Here is an 18,044-nt window from a genome sequence, read left to right on the forward strand (position 1 = left end):
TATGTGAATGTTTGAACTGGAAGGTCTGAGGTTAATTCTAGGGTGGGTGGGTGGGGAGGGGGTTTGATGTAGGCTGGACTTGCTACAAGTTCCATAGGTACTTTTTTATTATTTTTTTATTTTATTTTTTGTGTGTGTGTATGTTTTTAGCTTTCCTCCCTCACTAAAGAGCAAGTCTGTGTGGACAGACTTGTTACCTTTGCTACCTCTTGAATTCATGAGAACAATAAGATGGTTAGTGAAAGATTAGGCATTTTTTTTTAAATTGTAAGTAATTAAATGTATAAAAGTAGAAGCTAAATTAAAGTTAAGGGATTTTTACCACCCCGTCCTTCCATCAAAAGTCAACTAGAGAAATGTTAAAGCAAAGCTTGGCCAAAGACAAAGCAAAAAATACACTGAGCTAGAGGCTGTGCTGGCTGCTTGGACTGGCTCAATTTGCAGTCTCTTGGCTGTCTGTAGTCACTTTTAGATAAAAGCAGAAAACTTCTCTGAGCTTTTTGGGCCCTTTCCAGCTTTGTTTATTGAGTCTGGATACAATGGGGAGGGGAAAATGTCCCCCTCATCTTCCACTCCCCCAGCACATCTGGGTCAGTCTGTAAACACCTGGCAGGACAGAGGGTGAGGGCATAGCAGCCTATAATTTACTAGAATCCAGAGTGCAATAAGGTGGGGGAGAGGAGGAGAAAGCAAACCAAAGTGTTTCATATCCTCCCTTTTAGACAATTTAACACACGCACACAAAAAAAAAAAAAAAGAAAAGAAAAAATGAAAAGAAAAAGAAACAAAATGTTCTTGCAACATCTGCCTAAGACATCACAGCCAACAGCTGCTATTGGTTTAGGAGAGAAGACAGAGAACTTTGCCCACCGATTCTTGGCCCCCTTGACTTTGTTGGCGTGACCTTGTGGAAAGCTATGGCTTATTTCAAGCCTCCCGTGACTGTGGTGGTAAAAATTCACAGCCAGTAGAATCATCCCTTCTGAAATGACTAAGGTTTACACTTGCATTTTTTCATTTGTTGGTTTTTGGTGTTTTTTTTTTTTTCACTCAAACCAGTATAGTTTCTATGCGTAAGTTTTACCAAACCTCACGTTTTGTCTTTTTTTTTTTAAAAAAAAAAAACAAAACAAAACAAACAATTTTTTAAAAGTTTTGACCAAAAAAGAAAAAAAAGAAGAAAAAAGTGAGCATGTTTGACTAAAACAAATATAAGCTTAATTTTCTATTGGGGTTTTTTTTTTTGGTTTTTTTTTTGTTGTTTTGTTTTTTGCTTGTTTGGTTTTTTTTGTTTGTTTTGTTTTGTTTCAGTTTTTGGTTTTTTTTTTTTAAGGTAGACTAGTCCATGAGAAGTTTTTGGGTCAATTGACTGAACTGAGGAAACTGGAATCCAGGCTCCAAGCAATAGACAACCCGAAGGCGCTGAGCCTTGGCCTGGTGTCACATTACAGGGAACACTCGCCCCTCTCCAGCCGCTCCCGTGTGCTTCTCCCAGTGCCATTGTCCGCTTGCTCCCGGACGCCTGCGAGCCCTGGAGCGCGGGAGGGGTGCATGGACTTTTGGTTTTGTCTAATTGTGCTGAGACGCGCTGTTTTCTTTTCGGGGGTTAAGTGGGTTTTTAGCGTCTTTAGCACTTCCACATTTTTTATTATACATTGAATTAGAGTCTTTGTCAGCACCCCCCCCCCCCCCCCCCCCCCCGAGAATGTCCCCAGAATAGATAGTCTTTGGGAAGGACAGGGAAGGCCGTGCCATCTACCTTGCTCTCAGAGGGAATCTGAGCAGAGCCCAGGGACAGCTGTGCAAGATGAGTTCCTCGGCACTTTCACCCCGCCTTTACCTCCCCTCCAGCCACCCACGGCGGAGCTGACCCCGCTCTGGCTCCCTTGGAGCCGCCCGGCCGAGGGCCCATCTCCAAAGCAGCGGTTAGCTCCGTTAGCAGTGCTAGGGCCGGCACGGGCCCTGTCCGTGCCGCGGGGTTTGGATGCGGCTCTGCCCCTGCAGTGGCGCTGGGGACGGCAGGCTGGAGCTGCCAGAAGTCACCTTGGGACAGCGGCTCTCGCTGGGACCGAGGGAGCCGAGCCCGGGAACAGCCCGAGGCAGCACCGGCACGGAGCTCCTCACCAGGCAAACCCCTGCTCCCCCTCTCTTAATTCCATTTTTACGTCTGTGTGGTGATGTAGCTTCTCCCCCTGCCCCAGGCCCCGTCTTCATTTTTTTTATTAAGCCTTGAGAATTACGTTGAACTTTCAGGACCCAGTGCTATTTTTTAAAACTGTTTTTTGGAGCATCTTTTTTTTTTTTTTTTTTTAATCCCCTCCCCAGCACTTAAACAGTACGACATAAAGTCTGTGTACAGCAAGAGTATTGTACAAAAGGAAATTATGTTCTTTTTGCAGATAGCTGTGTAAAGTTGTGTTCCATAGACTGAGTATAAACAACGTTTTCCAAATTGTGACAGTAATAATGAATTACTAATAATAGTCAAAACTTCAGGGACTGTTTCAGGCCTGCTTGGGGCCTAAACACTCAACTGCATTTGTACGACATAGTATTGTATCAACATTTTTCTGTATTTTAATGAGAAAGCAAAACACTAGTTTCATATTTAAGATTTTAAGAGTTGGGGGGGGGAGGGAGCTGCGTTTTTGGTTTTTTTTAAATTTTATTTTGATTTTTTTTTTAAATACACAAAGAGCCTCAAGAGGAAAAAAATACAGTTTAAAAGGAAAAAAAAAAAAAAAAAAAAAAAAGATAAAAAAGAGGCCAGGCAGCTTAAGTATATGCTTTAGTCACTTAGTTCCAGAATGTTTTCGGAATAACAGGAAAAAAGAAGATAAAATAGCAAAAGTTGTATAAAAGAATAAGAAGCTCATACCCAAATTCACAAAACTATTTTTTAAACCAAAGCACATTTGAATGAGTATGGAACCTCACTTGGCTCAGAAAAGTACTAATATATTTATCTCATTGTTTACATAAACTTTTACAGTTTCAGACCTCAACAGATCTAGGGGCCAGTCAAAATTAATCTTTGCTTTTTCCATTGGTTTGTCTCTGAAGGCTACGCAGTGTTCCCCAGCTTGGGAGGAGGAATCTGTGTCCCAGCCTGCATTCCAGCACTGCTCCGGGCGGGTGGGGAGAGGGTGGGCAATTAGAAATATGGCATGTAGAATTTTTTTTTTTTCCTTCAATCCATGAGAGATGTTGCTGGGAGTGAGACCCAGGCACTATTGTAGAGGCATTCCAGCCTCCCTCTTCCTCAGAGGAGTCTGAGGGAACCAAGAGGGCAAATGGAGATGCAAGAAGCTCTAGAGATAAGAAAGGATGTTAGAAGATGTTGGGAGCTGCTGTACCCAGCACATCTCCTTAACTTTAGCCATGGGGAGCCGGGCTGTTTTCCAGTGCTTTACTGCAAAGCTTCCAAAACCAAATTCCTGGCAAAAAATCCCCAAAGGCCCAGCTCTGTGCACTTGGGGCTGTTAGCAGGAGCCACAAAGATCACAGAAGACACCAAAGAGCTATTGACACGCAGCTTCTGTGAGGCTTTGCGGCCGCTGTCGCGGCAGAGCACGGCCCGCTGCCGGCCCTGCCCTCGGGGGCACCGAGCGGCCGCGTCCTGTGCGAGCCGGGCCGGGGCCGGCCTGGGCTGGGCTGGGAGCCGGGCTGGGCTCTCTGGGTCTTCTGGGCCCCCGTAATGGAACCGCTGGATTGATTCACTCCAGACCTTACAGTCCTGCACAGAGCCCAACCAAAACTCCTAAGGCTGCCTAGGTGGAAACCTAAGCCGATCTGCATGGTAGAACAGTTTAAAGATGACCAATGAGGATGGTTTGCTAAAACTGAAGCCAAAAATAAAAACGTTTAAGAAAGCTCCCCATCATTAGTCTTGACCCTTTGTAGCTTTTACCTTCTACACCAAAGCCACCTCAAACATTTGAGGGGGGGCTGATGGAAAATGAAATATTAATTTTGCCTGGTCTTAATATCTAACAAAGATGGTGCAAACACTATTTGACAGTGTTGTTTTTGTATCAATATGTATGTGCAGTAATGAATGTATTTATTTCTCAGATTCTGTATGCACAGTTTTGCAATGTAATTCAGAAAGTTGCAAACACAAAGATGTGTCCGCAGGGTCTTCTCTACAGGATTTCAAAAAATGAAAAAAATATATTAAAAAAAAAAAAGAAAAAAAAAAAAAAAAAAAAAGAAAAAAGGAATCTCAGAGACTCAGCATAGCCATAAACCATAACCTGTGAAGACAATACAAAGACTGGACTTTTGTAGCTTTGCATAGAAGAGGAATTTATGTTTTGCTGTATTTAAATGTTTCAATTTACAGTGTCACTCTTTTAAGATTCCTGTTTTGGTTTTTGTTTTTGTTTTCCTCTCTCTCTTGTGTGTGGAAAGCATTGTTTTCAAGCAGTGCAGATTCAAAGTCTGGGTTAGCAGTATTTTACCATGTTGCTTCAGTTCTGAAAAGCAGGAATATGGGTCTTGACCAGAGAAACATCCAGTACACTTAGTGAAACAAAATGAAATCAGAGGTGACTGCTGGCAAAATCCAGAGAAGGTAAAAGTCACTTGAGGAATAGCTGTGTGCTTCTGATTGCAGCTTGTGACTGAGACAAGTCTGTTGTCCTGCCTGAAGGACAGGATGTAGCTCCTTTTTAAAGTGTCTCTCATCCCTCACTGTTTACTGTGGTAGCAATAAGGATCTCAGAAGTGAGGAGTTGAGGCCTGGGACAGGCAGAGGAAGCTCCGTGCCAAAGCCCACAGCCTCTGTGCCATCTCATGGTGGGCCTTGCAAACAATACTGAAGCGTCAGGTTCGCCACAGCACAGGGGGGCTTGAGCCCCTGGGAGAAGCTGTGCTTTACAAAGCCTCTTGTTCCAGTATTGGCGGAGTCAGCACCTACTACAGCCTTACAAATTAGCATGAAGAAAGGATGTTTGCTGATTTCTGGATATTTGCCAAATTCTGAAACCTTTCCAATAAGCAGTACTGGAGTTAAGGAAAAAGCAAATAAAAAAAACAAAGAGACAAAACTGCCCTACATTTTAACTGGGTTTAAGAGGCTCTAGGTAGCAAACATTGAGCTGTCCCCAGACACCAGAAACGCTCATCATTGACATGGCACGATTGGATAAACATTTGTTTAAGCAAGAATTTAAAATCTAAATTAACTCAGAGCTGTGATTCTGGAATAATTAAAGAGACTTTGGGCATTTTTTCTTAGTTTTTATTTAAGTAATTATTTGCTCAACATCAGTAAAGTCTCCATTTACTGTAAAATCCTTTATTTTTATAAGCTTATTCTTGCACTCCAGAACTGGCCATATTCTTGAAAAAGAAAATTTAGGGGTTGCTTTCAGTAGCTGAAAGTAGCCTTTTGCAGTGTTTTAAGTCCCATGGTACTTTATGATCCTGATTTTGGTGCAGGAGACAAGCAGGCAAAAGGAAAAGCTGTTTCTCAGCCCCTTTCCACTCCTCATATTTTGCATTTTTTCAGGATAGGGTAAGAAATTTCACCTTTGATTACTTCCTGTTAGACTCACTAAATTTGCTGCTTTCTTTGCAAAAGGAAAAGATTTGTGAACCCTTGTGAGGCATTTCCAGCTCTGCTGTAAGGTTCCTAGCTGGTCCTCCAAGTCAGGAAGACTCCTTTGTTTCAGCCCTGGTTCATCTTTCTGCCACATCAAAACTGCTGTTTATTCTGCTTTCCTTGTTTTAACTAACAGCTCAAAGATCCTGAAACATAAGTTTAGAGAGAGAAATGTATTTTTGTTCCATTGTCTCCTATTGCCACCATCTTCTTTCCTTACTTCCCTAATTTTCCTGAGCATTTTGAAGGCCAGTGTTGAACACAGGGATCAGGAGATCCGTGTTTTTGGAACAGAGCAGCCCCTGTGGCATGTGGTGGGGCAGGTCTGAACCACCACACTTGATGTGGCATTGTTGGCAGTTAGGGACCCACTTCATAGTGCTGCTTTCCCTGAGGAGTGGGGCTGGTTTAAACTTCCTCTGTCACAAGTTACCAATCGAAGCACTCTGAGTACAGCTGTTCCTCTGACCTTCCACGGGACTTTTGACTGGCTGGGGATAACTTTTCTATGAGGAGAGGATCTTGTTCTGGCTGGCTGGATATTTTTCCCCATTTTATTTTAATATTTTCGATACAACTGAAAAAGGGATGTTGCATCACCCCTTTTGGTTTTTGTTTTTTGTTGTTTGGGTTTTTTTTAATTTTAAGCCTTAACTATCAGTCAGTCTGGAAGCCCTGGATGTTTCCTGGGGAGGGGGGAAAGGAGGGAAGGTCAAGGGAAAGGCCAGCATTCCTGCTGCAATGTTCTGTTCATTTCCTTCAAGAGCTTGAATTCAGGTCAGAGCCACAATAGTTGTGGCTTCAACTCAAGTGTCATATAAAAAGATACAGAAATTATAATATGATCTCAGCATTCAGAAATTTGCAGTCTTAATGTACAGTGATGAGAACTGTTATTTTATGATCTTTTCATTAAAAGCTTGATTGAAAAATTACGTCTCTTGCTCTAGAGTTCACCTTGTTCCTATAACTGACTCTCTCCATGTTTTCTCTTCATTTATTCTTGCCCACGGATCTGAAACAGTTACTTCACAAAGAGACCCCCCCCACACATACACAGCCTAAAAAAGGCACTCAACCTTGCATTTTATGCACCTCTACACTTGGCTCATAAGCCAAAATCTGACACTTGTTAGAATGTAAGAAAGGATTAATTGTGTGGGCCAGGCAGGCACAGAGAAACAGTGCAGGCAATGGATAATGGACCAATGATAATTTCACTTTTTTTGTTGTGACCTTGAGCAAGATGAGGCTGATTTTGAAAAGTTACCCCTGTTTTGTCCTAACCGCAGTCTGAAAGCAGCGTTTGCCAGAGATAATAGATGGTAGGTGGACCTGCCAATCCATAAATCCCTCCAGACTATTTGGGCTCTAAGTGTAACTATGAGGAGCAGCAAGGAAGCTGAGGCAGGAAAGTTTCCTAAAGAAATCATAGTTCTCCACCCACCTATGGTGCAGGTAAAAGGGGTAAATGCTTCCATGGAAGATTAATGTAATTGATGACAGAAGCACCCACTGCAGATTACAACCCCTCCAATGTTACAATTCAGTAATTTTTCCTTGGCAAGGTTAAATGTGACCCTAGCAAAATTAATTCACATTTTCTGAACCTGGGTTCTAAATAGTATTTTTTCGGGTTCCTAGGCCAATTTTTTTTTTTTTTTTGATCTAAGAATTCTTTAATAAAATACCTGTTTAATTGAAACAAATAAAGCATCTTCACTACACTGCAAGAGCCAAGCCTAATATTTTGTAGCACTTCCTTTGTAACACTTACTCATCAGCTCAGTTGTGCTGTTTCTCCCAGAGCCCAGTAGAATGCTGTAATAATACGCAGTACAGTAACCCTAGTGTTGAATTCATATAGTTCATTTTTTTCTTTAAACACAATGCTGACTATATTTTAAAGTGACTGACTGAAGGAGCTTCAAGTTTAGTCCGTTTTCTGACAGGTTGCAAAGTCAGCAGCACTGGCAAGAAAATAATTTTTATTTGTCCTTGGAGATGTGTTTTACCCAGCAAGGTTAAAGAGAAGGACAAAAATGAACAGAAAAACAGATGAAGAGCTACAGAAAACCAGAGGCTGTTTTTCAACATCTCGGATGTGGTAATGAGCCTGCAGTCTTTTCCCAGCTACCAGTAATTTTTTCTGGTTTTTCCCTTTTATTTCTAATTTCTTCTGGAAGTTTTTGCTTCCTGGCACCCATTTCTCTGTGGCATAAGTGGTTTCTAGCATAGTTAAAAGATTGCATGTTCTATTTTACTTTCTTTGCCGTGGTCAGCTCTTTTCATCTCATAAGATCTTGTAACAACTATACAAAACTCTTCATACAGTAACTCCCAACTGAAATGCAGCTGCCTCTGCAGTGGAACACTGAAATATGTACAACTGAAGTGCAGAGTGCAGGATGTAAAGGATACCAGATATGTCTGGAATGCCTGGGAATTTGTACTTTCTTCCCTCTGCTTTCATTATCCCCATTTATTGGTAGGATTTCTTTTCTCCCAAACCCACACTCGCTCGCTTCCTCTCCACTACCCTTCTCCCTCTTGAAGAGCAGAATTTGGGTCAAACCTTTGAACGATAGGTTTGGTTTTTGCTTTCTTGCAGGAAATATTTCATCAAAATTGGAACTTTTCCATGGGAACAATTTTTTTTTTAATGAGATGTTGTTTCAGCCGCTGTTAAGGTCCCATTTGGACTCTGCTGAGTAGATAAAGATGGAGAATGTTTGTTTCAAATGAATCATCATGACTGGTACCGCATTAAGAAGTTAAAAAGGAAGGAAATTTTTTCAGTAAAGAATAATTTCAGGTTAGTGAAGGCTGAAAGACTAGCATCTCACTTTGCAAATTATTTCTAAAATATGCCTTCATCCTGTTTCTTATTGAAGATAAACGGAACCACTAGAGATTTCATCTGCAATAATACTACATTTTCAAAAGGCCTAAGACTGCTGAAGCAGTTACTAACTATTAATATTGTGTCTGAGTTTTGTTTGTCTGGATGTCTTACAAAGTTGTCCAGGTTTTAGCAAATTGATTTTGTGTGCACTTGTGCACAGCCTGCTGTGTACCAAGTTTAGTGTGACCTGGCTTAAACCAGTAATAGTTAAAGCAGGTGCACTGCCATAGCAAAGTGCATTGTTCTTTGTCGTCTTGTTTTCTTGTGCTGTGGGAGGCAGCTCCTGCAGCCCCCATAAGCTGCACCTGAAGAATCAAACTGGATCTCCCACAGGAGAGGTTGGCTGCTCTCAGCAGAGCTTTAAGTCTCTCACCCCTTCCATAGGATGTGTTTATCACATTCAGCTCCCAACTCAGAACCATAAATACTCCAAAATTTGCTATTTGGAACAAAATTGCTTCCCTCTGCATCTCCTCTGGGCACTGCTCTTGCCTAAATTCTGCAGTTTCCTCCCTGCTACAGGTCACCATATCACATCTTCCTTCCTTCCTTCCTTTCCTTCATGGCTCTGTAGCAGTGATCAGTTTTGGGTTTGCTTTTTTGCCCTGCAGTTGTGCTGTCTTAGTGATGAACACTGTTGGAAGCTGCTGCAGAGCAAGGTTTGGATCCATATGTTTCAGCTCAGTAGCTGAGCCAGTTGTAAGAAAGCACGATCTCCCTGCGGTTACAGTGCATCATCCATAGCTCCAACACAGCAAAGAACATCCATCATACTGTCTTCTGCTGTTCCAGGTGCTAAGAAGAGAGACCAATGTAGCTGGCCTGTATCAGCCCAGGAGGTGATTCATGGTCCTGCCTACTTCCCTTGCTTCTGCCTTCTCATCATTTTGCCCCTTTCTTTTTAGTGAGGAGAGATGTTGTTGCAGGGCTTTCTCAGCAGAAGAGGATAGTTTTTTGGATAATTTGGCTCTGAAGCAAAGACCTAATTCTCCCTCTCTGTTCTTGCCCATTCTCTCCTTCTTGTACACAATAATTAGATTAAAAAAAAAAAAAAGAACAGACAGAATTCTGCATCCCTTGTCTCTTGATCCAGACTCAGCTGGTTCCTTTACTTTTCATTAGAGATTTTGAACTTGATAAAAATCAAGAACTCTTCCAGAAGCCATGCTTGAAGCAAGCAGCATTTTAGACTAGTAAAATCAAGACACAGCTTTTCCTTAATTTCAGAGGACAGCAGTGGCACAGCAGATTCTAGCTCTAAGATCTTTTGGTCAGTCTCCCTTCACAGTCCCCAGTCAGGCCCTGGGGATTCAGAAACAGGAACCTGGCCAGACAACATAACCACATCCCCTGGCTCTGACTGCACAGGGAGCACTTTATGAGCACTAGGCAGAACTGAGCTTCACACCTGGGTAGATGATGCTGCTGTTCTGCAGCCCTACAGAGCTCTGTGCCTTTGCAGTAACAGGCCTGGCCATTCAAGCACCATCTGGGACTGGCCAGACAGATCTGACTGCAGGACAGTGGTGAGAGCAGCATCACCAGATGTCAGTTCTCAGCCCCCCAAGAATCTGTAAAACGTGCAGAACTAAGCTCTGGGTTTCTAGCCTTGTCACCAGAGGCTCTTGCTACCCCCACCACTGGGCAGCAGCCTCCTGCCAAGTCCAGCTGGTCCCCTTGCCACAATAGCAGCCAAAGGCCAGCCAGAGATTGCACAACCAGGCCTTGATCTGTATTTTCCACTGCTCAGCCAGAAAACCCCTCCTTTTTTCCAGCACAGCTGTTTTCCATCTCTGCTCAGGAAACATGCCCTGTTTTTGATTCCTGGTCTTGCTTTATGAAGCAATCATGGGCAGGCTGTCTGGGTGGAATGGGTCACGAAGTGGTGGATAACTCTGGATTCTGAACGCCAACACAGAACAAAGGGGAGCTTTGCCAAGGCTCAGGTGAGCCTGGGGTCAGCACACAGACAGGCTACTGACGTAAACACGAACGCAAGGTTTTCTTTCTCTGGGCTGCAGTGTTTGAAATCCCCCCTCCCTTTTCCTCTCCTGCCTGCTTGCCACAGCCTTTTCCTGGTTAGACCCATGTTTCAGTAACAGCATGTATGGGTGATGGTGTCACTGTTTTGCTACATCGTACTCACATGAACTCCTACTCCACGGTGGCTGTTGTTTGTAAGCTGCCAGCCTTCTACAGCTCAGTTAATAAGCTGCCAGTTTGTTCCCTTCTGGGCATTTTGGGTGACAGTATCAGAACACGCAGCTGCAGCTTGGTAATGGCAGCCCTGCTGTTAAAGACACTTTAGCCTGTGGCGCACACAGAGGGTGGTGGGGTGGCAGGCAGTGCTGGAAACCCAGGATGAAGTGCAGACCCGGATGTGGTCCACTCAGGAACACCAGCAGCCAGAAACACCCTGGCATTGCACTTCTTGGCTCTCTCCCCAAAACACTGGAAATTAGCCAGCTCCCTGGCCATATCGACCTGGAAATTAGCTAGCTTCCTCAAGGGTTAAGGCATTAATGTTAACACCATCTATATTAACTAAAATTAATATGTGTGAAAAAACATCTGAGTTACAGCTGTTACAGGAGTCCTACCTTGCCTTTTCTGAGTCCTTCACATGTGAAGTGTGGTCCTGTAGAGCAAAGGCTTATAAAGTGTCTTTTATGCTGGAAGGGGTAGAAGGGGAAGTTACAGTGGACTTACTTGGAGCTCACACAGAGGTGCTTCAGAACAGGCTTTGTGATCATGAAGGGCAGAACAAATGATGGAGGAGGGTGAGCACTTTTTCTTTTTAATTTATTTTTTTCTGTGTAGGGTTGAGCTAACAACCAGCTGGGTACTGGTACCTCTAGGTAGAGGAAACACAGAAAAATAGAAGGGAAGCAGAGTTCCACCTCCATTTCTTTAATAAATTTACATTGATCAGTTCATGGCCTAAAAACCTAAATGGTTAAAGAGGGTCCACACAAAGGACTTAGTGCCATAAGAGGAAGGATTCAAAAATCATGGAATTGAATCCTTGCTGCCATCACACAAGCCACAGCCTGCAGGAACAGCACAGCTGATGTGGGCAGCAACTCGGGAATCTTTCACTATAGCTACTTTGCTTTTCAGTGGGAGTCTTTGTTGCAGGACTGGGGGTGCAGTGGGAACTGGAGGAGGGGAAGGAAAGCAAGCAGGCTTGAAGCTCTCCAGCAGTGCACTGCAGACCTACCAGCTGCCTCTTCCAGTCTCAGGACTCACACCAGACCATGCAGTAGCAGTTTAGGATGTGTACAAACACTGGCAGGAGGGAGAGATGCCAGCCCTTGGTGTAAGCTATGCCCTAGCTGGGCTGCACAGCTTCGCTCCCAGTGGGGAGGTGTGTATCTGCCAGGGCTTGTCACAAACTCCCCCTCCTGACAAGGGTTGTGAGGTTCCTCCTGTCCTTTGCTGTATATGTGTACACACAATACAGTCTGTGAGCATCTTGTCCTGCTTCCTCAATTTGAAAGCAAAGGTCAGAGGGATCTACATTATTTTAAAGACCATTTAGCTTATACTTCTGAGCTCCTTACAAGACAGGTTCCTTCAAACCTTCTGACCACTATGAATGCTTTCTACAGAGGCAAACTGACTTCCCTTGACTCAGCTGGAGTGCCCACCTGCTCTCATTGCACTTTTGCCCTGTACAGTACTGTTCCACCAGCTGGCATACTACACAAGACCTCTGACTACAAAGCCCAGACTGGTTCCTGGTCCACAGCAAAACGGTAATACAGGTAAAACAACAATTTCCAGATAAAAAGGTAGCCCAGTAGTAGCTCCTGCAGTCTGTGGGTCACATCATCCCAGCAGCATGGCCCTTTCACACCCCTAGGAACCAGTGAAGCAACATTCTTGAGCAACAAAGGGAAGCATGACACAGTGGCACATAAAATGAACTTGTTATACTTCTTCCACTGCCATATTCTTTCTGCTGGGCTCTGATTTAACCTTATCTCCAATGCCAGTACCTTGTCTTTACCTTCATCCCCATTCATTTTTACAGTGTCATTTTCTTTTGCATGAAGCACAATTAAAGAAGCTTAGGGAAAAGAAAGACTTGCTTTGTTTTGATGCCAAAGCTAAATGTTTTTCTTTTTTTCCCTTTTCAGTTTTTCTAATCTAAACAAGAGATTACATACCTTTTGAAAAGCAGCTTTCCTGAGGTGGCTTGTGCCCTGAAAACATATACAACTGGAAGTTCCAGTGCTCCATAGCAGCTGTAGGTGTTTTTCCTGCCCTTGGGTAGCTAGAAGAAGGGTTGGATTCCATGCTCTATGGCTTCAGTCTTCCCTAGAAAAGGCAATACATGAAAGCATCAGCATCTTGAACAGCCCTCCTTGACATCTCAGTGAGTTTACTCTTCTGAGATATTCAGAAAGGTGATGCTTTAACAACCTGACCTCAAATCATACAGTATAGCAGTAAAGGTAAGAGATCTCTTAATATTGCAAGTACAAAGCAAAGCACAAAGTTTCTCCAAGCCTTCTGAACAAAAAGACCTATTTCTAAAACTTTCTGTAGTGGCTGGTTCTCCCTGCCTCATTTAGCCTGGAGAAAGGACAGAATTAAAGTGCATTTCTTTTATATGAAGCAAAACAAGACTGGGAAGCACTAAGTTCTTCAGACAGCCTTGAGATGCTTGAAGGGATGATCTGTGAGCACATACAAAAATATTTGCAAGCAAACTATAAAGCCTGTTACAAAACCAGAGATGTTTAAGTTGTGCTGCCCTTCAAAGAAGGCCTCTTCTGAGCAAAATTAAGTAGCATCCCATCTAAACCATGACTGCCTGTGTCACTTTAAGCTGATGGAATCAAACATGGGAGTGAAACCATGCAGTGGGAGGGAGCCTTTGATCGTTCATTTAGCCTGTTGTTCTTTGCTAACTGTTACAGCCAAAGCACTTCATCAGGCAGCCAAGGGGATGGCTGTTTTAGAAGTGTGCATAGCAAAAAGGAGAGTTAGCAAAGCTATGTCAGGTAGCTCTAGTCCTTATCCAATTGGGTTCTGAAAATGTGCAAAGATAGAGCTTTCATACACTTGCTGAACTACCTGTTCCAGTGTTTAACCCACTCCACTGTGAAGTCCTTTTCTGTAGGTTGAGGAGTTTGTCTAGAATGCCACAATTACACTTTTCTCCCTAACATGATGTATGGAGGCTCCAGACCATCAGGAAAATCTCCCAGTCACAGCACTACAAAGGGAGTCTGCAATGCAATTACACATGGGCATACAGGCTGCAGGGGCCCAGGGGTCTGGAGGTGACAAAAGGCAGGGGAACTGGCTGGGCCTTGTCTTTGTCTCTCAAGGCCTGTGCCCAGTGTGCTGCCAACCATGTTTGCCGTGCATGTTTTTATCAGCTTCTTTCCCCTCCTTTCAGACATTAAATAATGGTCTGAAAAAGCCTTCCCTCTAGAGGTATCCTGGTCTCTGCTGCTATGCAGCTAGCCATCTCTTCCTCTCCCTTAGCTTTGTCAGCCTAGGACTGTGAACAAGCCCCATATAAGAGCTGTGAGGGGCAATCATCCTCTTGTTCAGGTCTCCAGCTTGTTGTGGAGTGGCTTTGTGCAATGCTGAAGGCAAAAGCAGGGCATGGATGCTGAGCAGCAGGCGTGGTATGGCACAGAGTAAGAGAGGGCCTGAGAAGTCATAATGCTGAAGGTAAGGGTTGCCCCTCTTTGCCTCTTGAGCAAACTGAGTCTTAATGACTTCACGTGCTTTTACAATTTCAAGTACAGGGAAATCCATATTTAGAAAGTGGCAATAGGAAGAATTCAGCTAATGCCATCATATCTGCTTCCACCCTGTCTTAAAGAGTACAGGGGGCCTCGCTTTCCTCTGACAAAAGGGTTAGAGACTGGACTTGTATTAAGTTTATTCTCCTGGCTTTAAAAGGCTTAGTTATAGTAGGGCTGAGAGCCAAATGCAACTCTGTCTTGAGCTGTTCCTTCACCTCCCCCACTAAAGAATGATCTTTAAGCTCTGGACCCTCATCTCCACCCAAAATGACTGCCCAGATTTATTTAATGCTTTTTTGTTGTTTCCTTTTAAATCACTCCTAAGCTAAGCTTTTGTTTGCCAAGTTTTCAGCCTGGAGCAAATGTTTGCAGTGGAATTATAACCTCCTCTGCTTCCATTTGAAAAAGAGGTGTTTTTCTGGATAGGCTGCTGTCCCACCCATTACTCACCTTGCTGCTGCGAGGCAGGGGAGATGGCAATCTTTTTAAATACCAGCATCTGAAAGTACAGTGTCACAGGCATGGGCACACATCTGGTTAAAGCATTTCCTCCATATCTTGGCTCCAAATCCTTGGCTGAGACATCTCATGGCAATAGATGTGTCCAGGGAGCTGAGAGGGAGGGAACAAAGGACACAGAGTGGTTAGGTTTCTCAGAAAGGGAATGGCTGTGGGCTGGAATATAAAGAAATGCCAGGAGCAGAGAGTCTGCTCTCTCAGCACGTTACAGGGTTTGGCTCTCCAGGGCAGTGTGAGGCTCACCCACACTTGAGAAGGCGCTTCTAAAGCACAGGCTGCAGAAAGCAGGAGACTGCTGAGGCCAGTGCCTTCTTCTGAAGGAGCAAATGAGATGGGCTGAAAAGGTGCTATGACCTGGAGGCTGAGGGAGACTTGCAAACTTCTTTTCCTCAGGGATTTTGGTTTCACAACTTAGAACTCAGTGAAAGCCTAAAAATCCCTCTTCAGCTGCTAGTGAATTCCCAAAGCTGATTTTGAAGCCAGAAAGGTTCTGGAGAAGATGTTTTAAAGCAAGAAACTTCATCTCCCCAGCTGCCTGCTTTACCAGTGGGATCTCTTCCCTCTTGCTTACTCAGAGCATGCCTAAAAATGTTATCTGTGGTCTGGGACAGGGTGTGGGAGGGTGCAAGTAGGAAGGGAATAAGACATATTTGGTGGGGAATTTCCTATGGATGTGTTGGATCAGGATTTAAAGTCTTTCAGTGGATTAGAAAGGTTTCCTATACAGGAATTGATGCCCAAATTATTCTGCATTATGACTTTTTATTATTTTTATCAGCTTATTTCCCCTCCTTCCACAAGATCAGTTAACAAGCAGCGGTTGCCTCTCTCACTCCAGGGAGATTGCCTGCCTTTCCACCACACCCCCTCTCCTAAGGAATTGCTCCATGTTAGGAGTCACTGTAGAATGCAATGACATTTTTACACATGTTGATGTTGGCACGAAGTTATATGATTGCAGGGCACAGGTCTTTTAGACAGGCTATTGACAAGGGAGAAGATCAACCATGAATAGAATAACAACAAAAAGGCCAATACTGGTACTGAGCTTCCCTGCAAAGGGCAGGGCTGGACCCAGGACTAACTCTGAACTTGGTGACATCATCAGATGTGAAAAGCCACAGAAGATGGTGCATCTTACCTTCTAAGACAGTCAAAGGGTCACAAAACCACAAGGTAAATGAATTTCTCTTGCATTTTAAGACTTAGAAACTAGAGTGGGGGACATTACAACTAACCTCTTCCTGCAGGCAAGCTCTCTGCTACATATGAAGTCCCACTGTTTAGAGAGTCACAGAAGCTGAGGACAGAGAGACTTTCTGGTCTATCCATCTGCTTGCCCCAAGGCAGGTCAGCTCAGTCTGCCATCCTTGACTGAAATTTTTATACTGTGTTTTAAATATTTCCTTCATAGACCCCCACAGTCATCTTTACACTTTATTCCTTATTATTTTTTACTGCTATAAAGGTTTTCTTTTCCAAAAGCCTTGCTGTAGTTAAAAATCTCAACATTTTGTCCTATATGCCCTGGACATGGAGAATAAATGATACCCATTCTCCTTGTATTATCTGTATTGTCTCTCCAGCCCTTTACTTCATGATGTTATCACATTTCTCCTTCGTTCTTCTTGTTTAAGAGCCTCGGGCTCTCTCAGTTCTCCCCTTCTAAACCTCCTAGATGCTCTTCTCATATCTTCAGGCAAATGCCAAGCTTGTTATGTGAGAGAGAATGGCACAGCCCCATATTTTAGGGCAGGGGCTGAAGTGTAGCTACATGCAAAATTGTCTGAAATAACTGAGGCGGCTTAAAAATTTCTTCTCTCCAGAGACTTTGCTGCAGTACTACAGTTCACCCCTCTCCCCAGATGAGAGTATCAATTAGTCTGCAGGGTATGTTTCACATGGCCTGGAAAAAAACCCCAAAATATGGAAAGCTGCTTTCAACTATGGTATTTCCAGGGATCGGTGAGAACTTCCAAAGCTAGCTTCACCTTCCAAGTCAGCTTATCCCAACTACCCTCTGACATGTATTTTGCAAGTGTGCTTACAGGACCACAGAATTGCTGAGACTGGAAGCAGTTCTGGAGACCATCTAGTCCATCCCCCTTGCTCATGACAGACTCAACTACAGCATGTTGAGAACAGTCCAGTTGGACTTTGGATTATCTCTGAGGATGGAGACTCCACAGCCTCTCCGGCAACCAGGTCCTATGTTCAAACACCCTTATAGCAGAAATCACTAAGAGTTTGTCTCTGTCCTCTTTATTCCCTCCATCAACTATTTATACACATCAGCTAATCATATCCAACTCCAAAAACCTTTTTGTCTTTTATCTCCTCCCCATGTCTTTTTCCCATTAATGCCTGCTCTGATCAGCAAAGCAGATTCCAGTTTTAGAGAGCTGTCAGGGAAACACACAGCAAACAACCACTCAGGTGTGTCCAAGTATCTGCTCCTGTTCTGATCATATCTATGATCAAACCTTGTTGTACTTCCCAGTAACAAAGAAGCAAGGATGCAGGCAGCCGAGCTATCAAAGGCAGCATCAGAAAAGAGGGATGAAGAATTACTCTACTCATTTTCTGTATCACAATTTTGACATCCACTTAAAAAGACGCTCCCTCCCCCCACCATTTCTAGAAGCCTATAGGATGATAAATACTTAAAAGCCCATGTGTAAGGAATCTTGTGATGCCTGTCTGAATCTGCAGGCATGTAGAAATATGACTAACTCACATCTCAACAGAAGATAACTATGAACCAGAGTTCTGGACAGAGTGGGAAAGGGTAAGAGGGCAGCAGCCCAGCATCTTTCCCAAAATACTGTATTTCTTACCCAGCCTCCAAACTACTCTGCCAGCTTTTCTGGGGAAGGACTATGGTGGAACAAGATGGAAAAAAACCCCTTCTGCTCCTCCCTCCACTCTCAGTTCTGTGCCAAGAGCCCAAAATTGCACTAATTTGACCTTGCCAGACTTTTCAAGGGAACAATTATGTGGGTCTCTGCCATTATGCCTTTACATTTAAAGTCTGCAGCCCTTCAAAGATGTAGGCACTTGCCTGGCTTACACTGCTCACCTCAACATGATACGAATGAGCTACAGGCAAAGCAGGGCTGGGACATGCATCCTTTGCAAAGATTGTTGGGGAGCAGAAGATAATCACAAACCTCTCTCTCCCCACAAGGTGAAAAGCTTTACAAACCATGGATGCTCTGGACTTCCCCCTTGTCTAAAGCCT

At 43.7% G+C, this 18,044-nt stretch overlaps 1 long non-coding RNA gene across 3 annotated transcripts in view; it reads right to left on the reverse strand.

Moving 5' to 3' along the window:
* Positions 1-5,668: 5,668 nt before the first annotated feature.
* LOC128816228 (uncharacterized) overlaps positions 5,669-18,044 on the reverse strand; it is a 92,394-nt gene continuing 80,018 nt past the window's right edge. Inside the window, exons 4-8 of one of the 3 annotated variants that reach the window (XR_008439822.1) lie at positions 14,735-14,896; positions 12,686-12,836; positions 11,223-11,367; positions 11,114-11,151; positions 5,704-5,754 (exon numbers count right to left, since the gene is read on the reverse strand). This is a non-coding gene — a long non-coding RNA (uncharacterized LOC128816228). Of the gene's footprint in view, positions 5,755-11,113; positions 11,152-11,222; positions 11,368-12,685; positions 12,837-14,734; positions 14,897-18,044 lie in introns of all 3 variants that reach the window. The other 2 variants (XR_008439820.1, XR_008439821.1) reach the window with 2 other exon arrangements.

This window comes from Vidua macroura, chromosome 18, assembly GCF_024509145.1.
Source record: "Vidua macroura isolate BioBank_ID:100142 chromosome 18, ASM2450914v1, whole genome shotgun sequence".
NCBI classification, from domain to species: domain Eukaryota; kingdom Metazoa; phylum Chordata; class Aves; order Passeriformes; family Viduidae; genus Vidua; species Vidua macroura.